Below are 9,724 nucleotides of genomic sequence, written 5' to 3' on the forward strand. Positions count from 1 at the left end.
CTTTTGACTGGGTGTGAGTGTTTGATTGGTTCAGATGCTCCGTTCATCACCACCCCCTTTTGTACCGCTTTGTTCACCATAAGTTGGCAGGGTATGCTCAGACGTGAGTCCCTTTCTCACTTTGCCACTGGATTCAAGCAAGTCTGGCTGAAGACAGCTGAAATGCCAGAAACCGGTCCTAGGAAGCTTGTTTCTGGTCCAGGGAAGGCCTGGCTTGGCAGTTCGGCTGAACTGTTCCGATGAGGCACAGGGTCAGACTGATTTGCATATGGCCATGTCTGAACTGGGGTGGCAGAGTGGGCTAAAGAACGGTGATGGATTAAACCCAGATCTTTCGACTGGGTGTGAGTGTTTGATTGGTTCAGATGCTCCATCCATCACCACCCCCTTTTGTACCGCTTTGTTTGCCATAAGTTGGCAGGGTATGCTCAGACGTGAGTGCCTTGCTCACTTTGCCACTGGATTCAAGCAAGCCTGGCTGAAGACGGCTGAAATGCCAGAAACCGGTCCTAGGAAGCTTGTTTCTGGCCCAGGGAAGGCATGGCTTGGCAGTTCGGGCTGGACTGTTCCCATGAGGCACAGGGTCAGACTGATTTGCATATGGCCATGTCTGCACTGGGGTGGCAGAGTGGGCTAAAGAACGGTGATGGATTAAACCCAGATCTTTTGAATGGGTGTGAGTGTTTGATTGGTTCAGATGCTCCGTCCATCACCACCCCCTTTTGTACCCCATAGTCCAAAAATACAGCACATCAGTGGCTTGTCCACATACACACCATCACATGGTAGTGACTAGTGCCAACACCCCCCTATGCACCATGAAGCATGTGTGTCAGCTTAGTGTCCTCAAATAGCGTAATGGTTTATGAGACACATCCGTGCACCAAAAGGAAACAGTCTATGCAATTTCCTCCTTCTAAGTGTCCTGTGGAATGCAGGACAAATAGTAATTGAACATGACAAAGAGACATGTAATTGTGCATCCCTTGGGAGGGCCGCTATTTGCACACAGTCCCAGGGTCCCTGAACATTAGATGTGTAGAAATATGTGAGATCTTCATTGGTGTTGCATGGGAAAGGCCACAGCAAGATACATGGTACACATCCTTAACACCGGGTGAATGAGTGGTGCACTTTGCTGTTGCTTGCCTTTCTGCATACCTTTAAGGCCATGCAATGGTATGCAGACAGACTTTGCATTGCTTCATTGATATGAGGTGGAAAGCTATTCCACCAGAGCATCATGACCAGTGATACTCCATCAGCACAGTTCACTTGTACATGTAGCCCACAGTGGCGTAGGCGGTTTTGACATGTGCGATTTGTAGGATAGTGTTGCGCATATGCCATGTAGTATGGCACACAAGTACGTAGGCCCACACCTCCTATATATGATCTGTCTCGTTCAGCCCAAGACTAATATGCCAACGTATTCTAACATATTTGACTGTCATGTGCTTGAGAAGTACTTACGCCCCAGTAGGCCATTCCCATGTGTCCCATTCTGGAAGCACTCAATGATGGTGGAATGTTGGAAGATAAAAGGGATCATGAGCACTGCCCAGGTACTTTGCAAGATCATTAATGAAGAGGCCCAAATGGTCTACCATTGCCTGAATGTTCATCAAATAGGTGTGCTTCCTATTGCGGTACAGGTGTGATGTAGCTGCTGGAAGCACAAGTTGTACAAGGGTGCAGTTCATTGCCCTCAACACATGTGAAAATCCTGCAATAGAATAATAGCCTTGCTTGTCTTCCTGTTGTACCTGCGTTGTGTTGGGAAAGAAGAGGTACTGGGGGGTGATAGCATCTAGGATGGAGGGAAGGAAAGCTGAGAAGGATGGCTGGGATACTCCTACCACTTTGGCTGTGGTGGTTTGGAAAGTTCCAGATGCCAGCATGTGTAGTACAACCAGTAGCTTGGCCTGTGGAGGGATGTTGTTGCAGCCTTGGAGCCATCTGGTGCAGAAGGTGGACAATGGACTCTCTACCGAGCTTGTAATGGGCAATGGCGTCCTCCTCCCTGAGGTCAATGAGGGTAATCCTCTGGTGGTATGGCTGCTTCCTCCTCATGTGCTGCCTCCATGCTGATGCTGGAGGTGGTGATGGTGGTGTTCTTCTTGGTGCTCCGAGCTACAGCAGGAGTAGGTCCATGGTGCCGTAGAACTTGCCAGAGTGATTTGGGTGTGTTTTGCTTTTCTTCCAGTGGCCATGCGCCATTTTTCTACCTGATTTTCTGCAACTGTAAAATTCTACCACTATTGGGACTCTGCACCTGTTGTTCCAACAAAGCAACATTTACCAAACTTATTGTAAATATGGCTGCATCAATTTTGTAAGGCTTTTTCAGGGGGGAACACCTACCATGCATATCATTAGCAGTAACTGCCGCAACTGGATCTACTAAAAAATAGGAGTTGGAGGTGAACAGCTGACACTAAAATCATCTAGCTTCACTTTGTAAATATGGCGCCCAAAAAAAGCAGCTGCAGTGTCAAAAAATTCACGATGTGGCAGCAAAAGCTCCTTCTAAATATGCCCAAAGATGCCCTGGGAGGATGGAGGGCCAAGAGGGTATAACAGGAGAGGTAGGACTGAGTTAACTGAACAGCATCCTTTTTTCAGGCTCAGAGGCAGACAGAGAGTAAATCAACACAACAGACAATTATCATACCCTCTCCTCTTTGGGGTTGTTTACAATTCCTGGTCAGGGCTAATAATAACCATTGATGGGAAAAGTTGTGAGAGAGAGAACGCGAGAGAGAGAGGCAGTGCTGCAGCTGGCACCTTCAGGAAAGGCAACAACAGATAGCCAGGACGTGAGAAAGTTTCTTAACACAATCTGATCTGATGAAGGAAAAATAAAATTAGTTATAAAATAACAAGTTCAGGTAATATAGACACAATATAGAAATTGGGTTCTAACCCGGTATAGTAACGCAAGTTACAGTAACCAGCACCCCAGCCACCTGGAGACTGCTAGAAAACCAAAGAGAGATTTATTATTGAAATCCAGGTGAACTAGGAGCAGCATAACATGTATCACTGGGGAGAAGGTGTGGAAAAAATAATTTTCATGGGAACACAAGCCAGGAAACAAGACATGCATAAGGTGAGAAATAAGCAAGAAATCTCAACTTCCCCAGGCAAAATCCAACAAATTGCAAGAATGTAAAATGGGTGTAAACTGAGTGTAGCAAGAGTAACCCACCAACTGCTGTTGCAATGCTGGAATGTACTGGAAACATTGCATAATATCTTGACTCTTCTCTTCATCTCCCACCCCGGAATGCCTAAAATCTAAGCTGCCCCAGAAGTACCTCCGTCTGAGTCCCTGTGGTTGCCCCAACACCATTGACCGGTGCTCCAACCCCCTTCGGCCATAGCCATCATTACTGCTTAATGATTCGCCCAATCCTCTTTGGCTGCCATATTGGTGTTTGGCCTAATATAAAATAAATTCTGATGTATGCATGAGTGGACCTCAAAGACATTACATTTTTTAACCAGACGGGCCTGAGCAATGACTCAATTTAACTCAGTAAAGTTGGTGCTAATATCTGTTAAAAGATGTCTCATTTAGGCAATTACTAGTCAATACAAAATCTAATCCTCGACTTGGGATTTCTAACAGCCAAGCACCCCATTACCCGACAGTGGAAATCACCGGATCCCTCATTCTTGGCAGCCTAGACGCAATCTCTCCCCACATGGGCCCAGGCAGAAAGTGTATCACTGCACAGGACAGACAATTTAGAGCTGCGCAAATACCCCATTGCCACTAATTTGGACACCATTTTGATTGACTTTCAGGCTGATGCACAACCCGACAATGAGGCTCTACGCGAAAAGCTGGAACAATAGATGGTCCAACACCTAATTAATCATATGGCGCCTGAGGACTAGTATACTCATGCATGTGCTCTCTTGACCAAATATGATAGATGTGTGGGACTGGGAGAATACGAGTCCGGGTTTCTTCTCTTTAATTGTTGTATTATTCAACATTGGAATTGTTTGTCCACTCCTTCATGAATAAGCTTGTATTGCATCTTCCCTTCTACGTGGGAGCATTCAAACTAGCCAACACCTACATGCTAATGTATGGCTCATTTCTCTCCATATTTCAATCTTATGCTATGCATGCTTTGCCACCTGACGTGACACTCAGCTTTCTGTGCACTACACTGCCTATAACTAAAAAGATGTCTTGGTATCCGAACGCTTAGTCCTCACTTTGATAAAACCAATAAACAGATTATTTTTTTTAAATATAAAATCTTATATTTGCTCACATTTGTACAAGCATCAGAAATAGGAAACACGTTTTTACAAATATAACTTTAGTTTCCTTGATAATTGCAGTAGGGGTAAGGGAATGACAAACTGCTCCTTTAATCAAGTCTTGTAAATCTGCATTTTATAAAAATCCGAGATTTACTGTAGATTTCACGTTTATATTTAGAGGAGTCTTTAACAGGAAGCAGGGTGTGTTAGTGATGCATTATCCCGAGATGTCCTGTTTATCAGTACATTTGGTGGTGGATGTTTAGTAATCATCTTGTTAATTTTTTAAATGTTATTTGATCCATTAATGCCTATTTCTTTCAACCCTGAACATGAACATGATGCAAAGTGCTTATGAAAATTGTTATCTGACTAACCACTGCACAAATGGTTTTTAAAACGATCATCGGTTCAGGGGGTTTAATATTAAATGGAACTAAGAAAACGTTGCATCCAAGAACTGCCTCCACATTTTTTATTTCAACTGATTTACTATAACAGTGTGCTTTCTGTACACATGACAAGGCATCCTGTTTTAGGTTTAAACCTACATTACAGCCTTATAGCCCGCTGTAGAGGGCTATACAGGCTATTAAAGGCCCTCTCTAGCGTTAAAGGCCCCGAGCCGAAGGCGAGGGCCTTTAACAAGGGAGAGGGACTTTAATAGCCGGTATAGCCCAGCTACGAAGGGCTATAAGGCTATTAGAACATTCTGCCACTAGAGAGCAGAATGTTCTAACAAAAAAGAACAAAGCCTTATGGGAGCGTGAGGGGATTGGAATCCCCTCAGGGTCCTTGACGCCTTTGTTCACAACCAGAGCTGTGAACAAAGAATCATTGGAATGTTGGAGCTCCAGGCTTATACCAGCCATTATAAGCCCGGAGCACTCCATTGTTTTCAATGGAGCTCCTAACATTCCAATGTTCTAATGACTGATAAAAACCCCATTAAAACGGAAACAGCCCTCAACAGTGCAAACACATACACACTGCTAAACTCCTTCACAACCAAAAGCTAAAATATCATTCAAAGAAAGAAAGCAAGAGAAAATGAGTCATTTCTATTTCTTTCTAAAGGATCCAACACAGTGTAATATTTTTATATAAGGTAGCAGAAACAAAAACTGGTCTAAGATGATTCTAGTTGGGTTTTCTGGATTAGGGATATCACTAAAATATTATGTCATCTTCATTTTGTTTCTTCCACTTTTGTGTGCTTGGACTAAAGGTGCAGGGCTTAGAAGTATGATTTAGGCCCCTCTAATAATTTCATACTCTGTAGAGGATCTGGAAATGTTAAAATGAAACTTGATTATTTGGCAGGGTTTCATTTTTTCACTGATCGGTAAAATAGCGTCCTTACATGTATCTTGGCCAATATGCACTACCAGATTTATGCACAGACACAGGATGGGTAAACCCTTTGATACACCAGTCCCCTTTTCTAATGAGTCAGTATTGATAGCAGATGAACTGGCAAGCACATCAGGTATTAAACATTCAATGCAAGGTAGATTAATAAGTGTGCTGTCACTGTGCACATGGGATGGGGTGAAATATGACACAAGATTTTTCAAACACCAACACAATTCATAGCTGCAAGGTGTCCCATTGTTATGTGAAATAACTTCAGATAATCTGGCTTTTTGCCCACCTGCATTTTACTCCCAGGGTGTTTTTTGAGCCCATAGTTACAATGTTAACAACAAATTTTCAAGTACCAGAATACAATGTGGTGTTTTTTACACACTCAGGACTGGCTTAAAGTGAGGCTATGAATGTCCACACAAGAGCACCACCACCACTTTAAAAGTATTCCGGTAAAGTGTGCAGAAATGCACTAAAGAGCATGGCTTTAGGTGCCTTAGAATGCAAATTAATCTGCTGTAATTCAGAATGTTAAAGGTTTTGTCAAGTGCTACACATTTAGCAGAGTTGAGCACCCCTACAATGTCATAATATTCATTACAGAGTAGGTAAATGACACCCAACTGTGTCCTGGAATTTGTTTACTAAAACATTTGAATATAGCACTCTTTCTTTGTAATCCATTATTAATCATGTAAATCAGAGAGAGTCCTAACACATTGAGTGTGGGAGGTAATGAAATGTGAGAGAGGGTATGTGAGTGTGAGTGCAAATGCAATACTTTCTATTCTTAAAACACTGTAGCATAAGTCCATTGGACACATTGCCAATGGTAAGACACTGCATACCCTGCATTACATCTCCTTTAATAAAACTAATGATGTGCTTTATAACAGAATACATTGCAAACACTGGAAGAACACAGGGCATATTTACAAGCCCAAATTGTCACAGGAAAGTCAAGTTTTTCAACGTTCCTGTGGTGATATAGGCTTCGCCTTATTTACAAGGCAATGCTAAGCCACTTAACATGATTTAACCATGCAGTGAAAAAAAAGGATCACTGAAACAATATCGACGTCAAGAATATCGAGTTCCAAAAATATCGAGGTAAAAATATAGAATACCAAAATATCGACCGCTTATCTCCAAACAGGTAAGTACAAAAATATTGAATCAAAAATATCGATGTAAATAATATAGTTAGTCAAAATATCGAATTTTTAAAAATGCTTTAAATTAATTAAAAATTAATGAAATAAAAAACATAATTAACTTAAACATACTTAAAATACTTACATAACCTTAAAATTAATAAATAATTAATGTAAGTAAAAAAATATAATAATACAAATTGATTTGTTAATACATATATATATATATAAACGTAATATTAATAAAAAATTACAATATTTTTACCGTAGGATAGCGGAAAGGGTAAAATTTACTATTACCACTCCAGTGAGTGCAACAGTAGGGAAAGCGTTGGATAGCGTAGGGGTAAAAATTACTATTCCAACTCCAGGGAGTGCAACAGTAGGGAAAGCGTTAGATAGCGTAGGTGTAAAAATTACTATTCCCACTCCAGAGAGTGCAACAGTAGAGAAAACATTGGATAGCGTAGGGGTAAAAATTACTATTCCAACTCCAGAGAGTGCAACAGTAGGGAAAATGTTGGATAGCGGCAGGGTAAAATTTACTATTCCCACTCCAAAGAGTGCAACAGTAGAGAAAGCATTGGATAGCGTAGGGTTAAAAATTACTATTCCCACTTCAGAGAATGCAACAGTAGGGAAAGCGTTGGATAGCGTAGGGGTAAAAATTACTAATCCCACTCCAAAGAGTGCAACAGTAGGGAAAGCATTGGATAGCGTAGGGGTGAAAATTACTATTCCCACTCCACAAAGTGCAACAGTAGGGAAAGTGTTGGATAGCATAGGGGTAACAATTACTATTCCCACTCCAGTGAGTGCAACAGTAGGGAAAGCGTTGGACAGCGTAGGGGTAAAAATTACTATTCCCACTCCAAAGAGTGCAACAGTAGGGAAAGCATTGGATAGCGTAGGGGTAAAAAATACTATTTCCACTCCAGTGAGTGCAACAGTAGAGAAAGCATTGGATAGCGTAGGGTTAAAAATTACTATTCCCACTTCAGAGAATGCAACAGTAGGGAAAGCGTTGGATAGCGTAGGGGTAAAAATTACTATTCCCACTCCAAAGAGTGCAACAGTAGGGAAAGCATTGGATAGCGTAGGGGTGAAAATTACTATTCCCACTCCACAGAGTGCAACAGTAGGGAAAGTGTTGGATAGCGTAGGGGTAACAATTACTATTCCCACTCCAGTGAGTACAACAGTAGGGAAAGCGTTGGATAGCGGGAGAGTTAAAATTACTATTCCCACTCCAAAGAGTGCAACAGTAGGGAAAGCATTGGATAGCGTAGGGGTAAAAATTACTATTCCCACTCCAGTGAGTGCAACAGTAGGGAAAGCGTTGGCTAGCGTAGGGGTAAAAATTACTATTCCCACTCCAAAGAGTGCAACAGTAGGGAAAGTGTTGGCTAGCGTAGAGGTAAAAATTACTATTCCCACTCCAAAGAGTGCAACAGTAGGGAAAGTATTGGATAGCGTAGGGGTAAAAATTACTATTCACACTCCAGAGAGTGCAACAGTAGGGAAAGTAAATACTTCATATATGAATAAAAATAAATTAAATACTAATCCCAAATACAAATATTTAAAAGTAATGAACAATTTTATATAATATAATAATTAATCAATTAAAAATAAAAAAATAAAAATTATTATTAAAAATGTATGAAATAATAAATATAATTAACTTAAACATACTTAAAATACTTACATAACCTTAAAATTAATAAATAATTAATGTAAGTAAAAAAAATAATAATACAAATTGATTTGTTAATACATATATATATATATATATAAACGTAATATTAATAAAAAAAATACAATATTTTTACCGTAGGATAGCGGAAAGGGTAAAATTTACTATTACCACTCCAGTGAGTGCAACAGTAGGGAAAGCGTTGGATAGCGTAGGGGTAAAAATTACTATTCCAACTCCAGGGAGTGCAACAGTAGGGAAAGCGTTAGATAGCGTAGGGGTAAAAATTACTATTCCCACTCCAGAGAGTGCAACAGTAGAGAAAACGTTGGATAGCGTAGGGGTAAAAATTACTATTCCAACTCCAGAGAGTGCAACAGTAGGGAAAATGTTGGATAGCGGCAGGGTCAAATTTACTATTCCCACTCCAAAGAGTGCAACAGTAGAGAAAGCATTGGATAGCGTAGTGTTGAAAATTACTATTCCCACTTCAGAGAATGCAACAGTAGGGAAAGCGTTGGATAGCGTAGGGGTAAAAATTACTATTCCCACTCCAAAGAGTGCAACAGTAGGGAAAGCATTGGATAGCGTAGGGGTGAAAATTCCTATTCCCACTCCATAAAGTGCAACAGTAGGGAAAGTGTTGGATAGCGTAGGGGTAACAATTACTATTCCCACTCCAGTGAGTGCAACAGTAGGGAAAGCATTGGACAGCGTAGGGGTAAAAATTACTATTCCCACTCCAAAGAGTGCAACAGTAGGGAAAGTGATGGATAGCGTAGGAGTAAAAATTACTATTCCCACTCCAAAGAGTGCAACAGTAGGGAAAGCATTGGATAGCGTGAGGGTTAAAATTACTATTCCCACTCCAGAGAGTGCAACAGTAGGGAAAGTGTTGGATAGCGTAGGGGTAAAAATTTCTATTCCCACTCCAGTGAGTGCAACAGTAGGGAAAGCGTTGGATAGCCTAGGGGTAAAAATTACTATTCCCACTCCAAAGAGTGCAACAGTAGGGAAAGTGTTGGATAGCGTAGGAGTAAAAATTACTATTCCCACTCCATTGAGTGCAACAGTAGAGAAAGTGTTGGATAGCGGGAGGGTAAAAATTACTATTCCCACTCCAGAGAGTGCAACAGTAGGGAAAGTGTTGGATAGCGGGAGAGTTAAAATTACTATTCCCACTCCAAAGAGTGCAACAGTAGAGAAAACGTTGGATTGC

The sequence above is a fragment of the Lissotriton helveticus genome, chromosome 1_1, assembly GCF_964261635.1.
Source record: "Lissotriton helveticus chromosome 1_1, aLisHel1.1, whole genome shotgun sequence".
Lineage (NCBI taxonomy): Eukaryota > Metazoa > Chordata > Amphibia > Caudata > Salamandridae > Lissotriton > Lissotriton helveticus.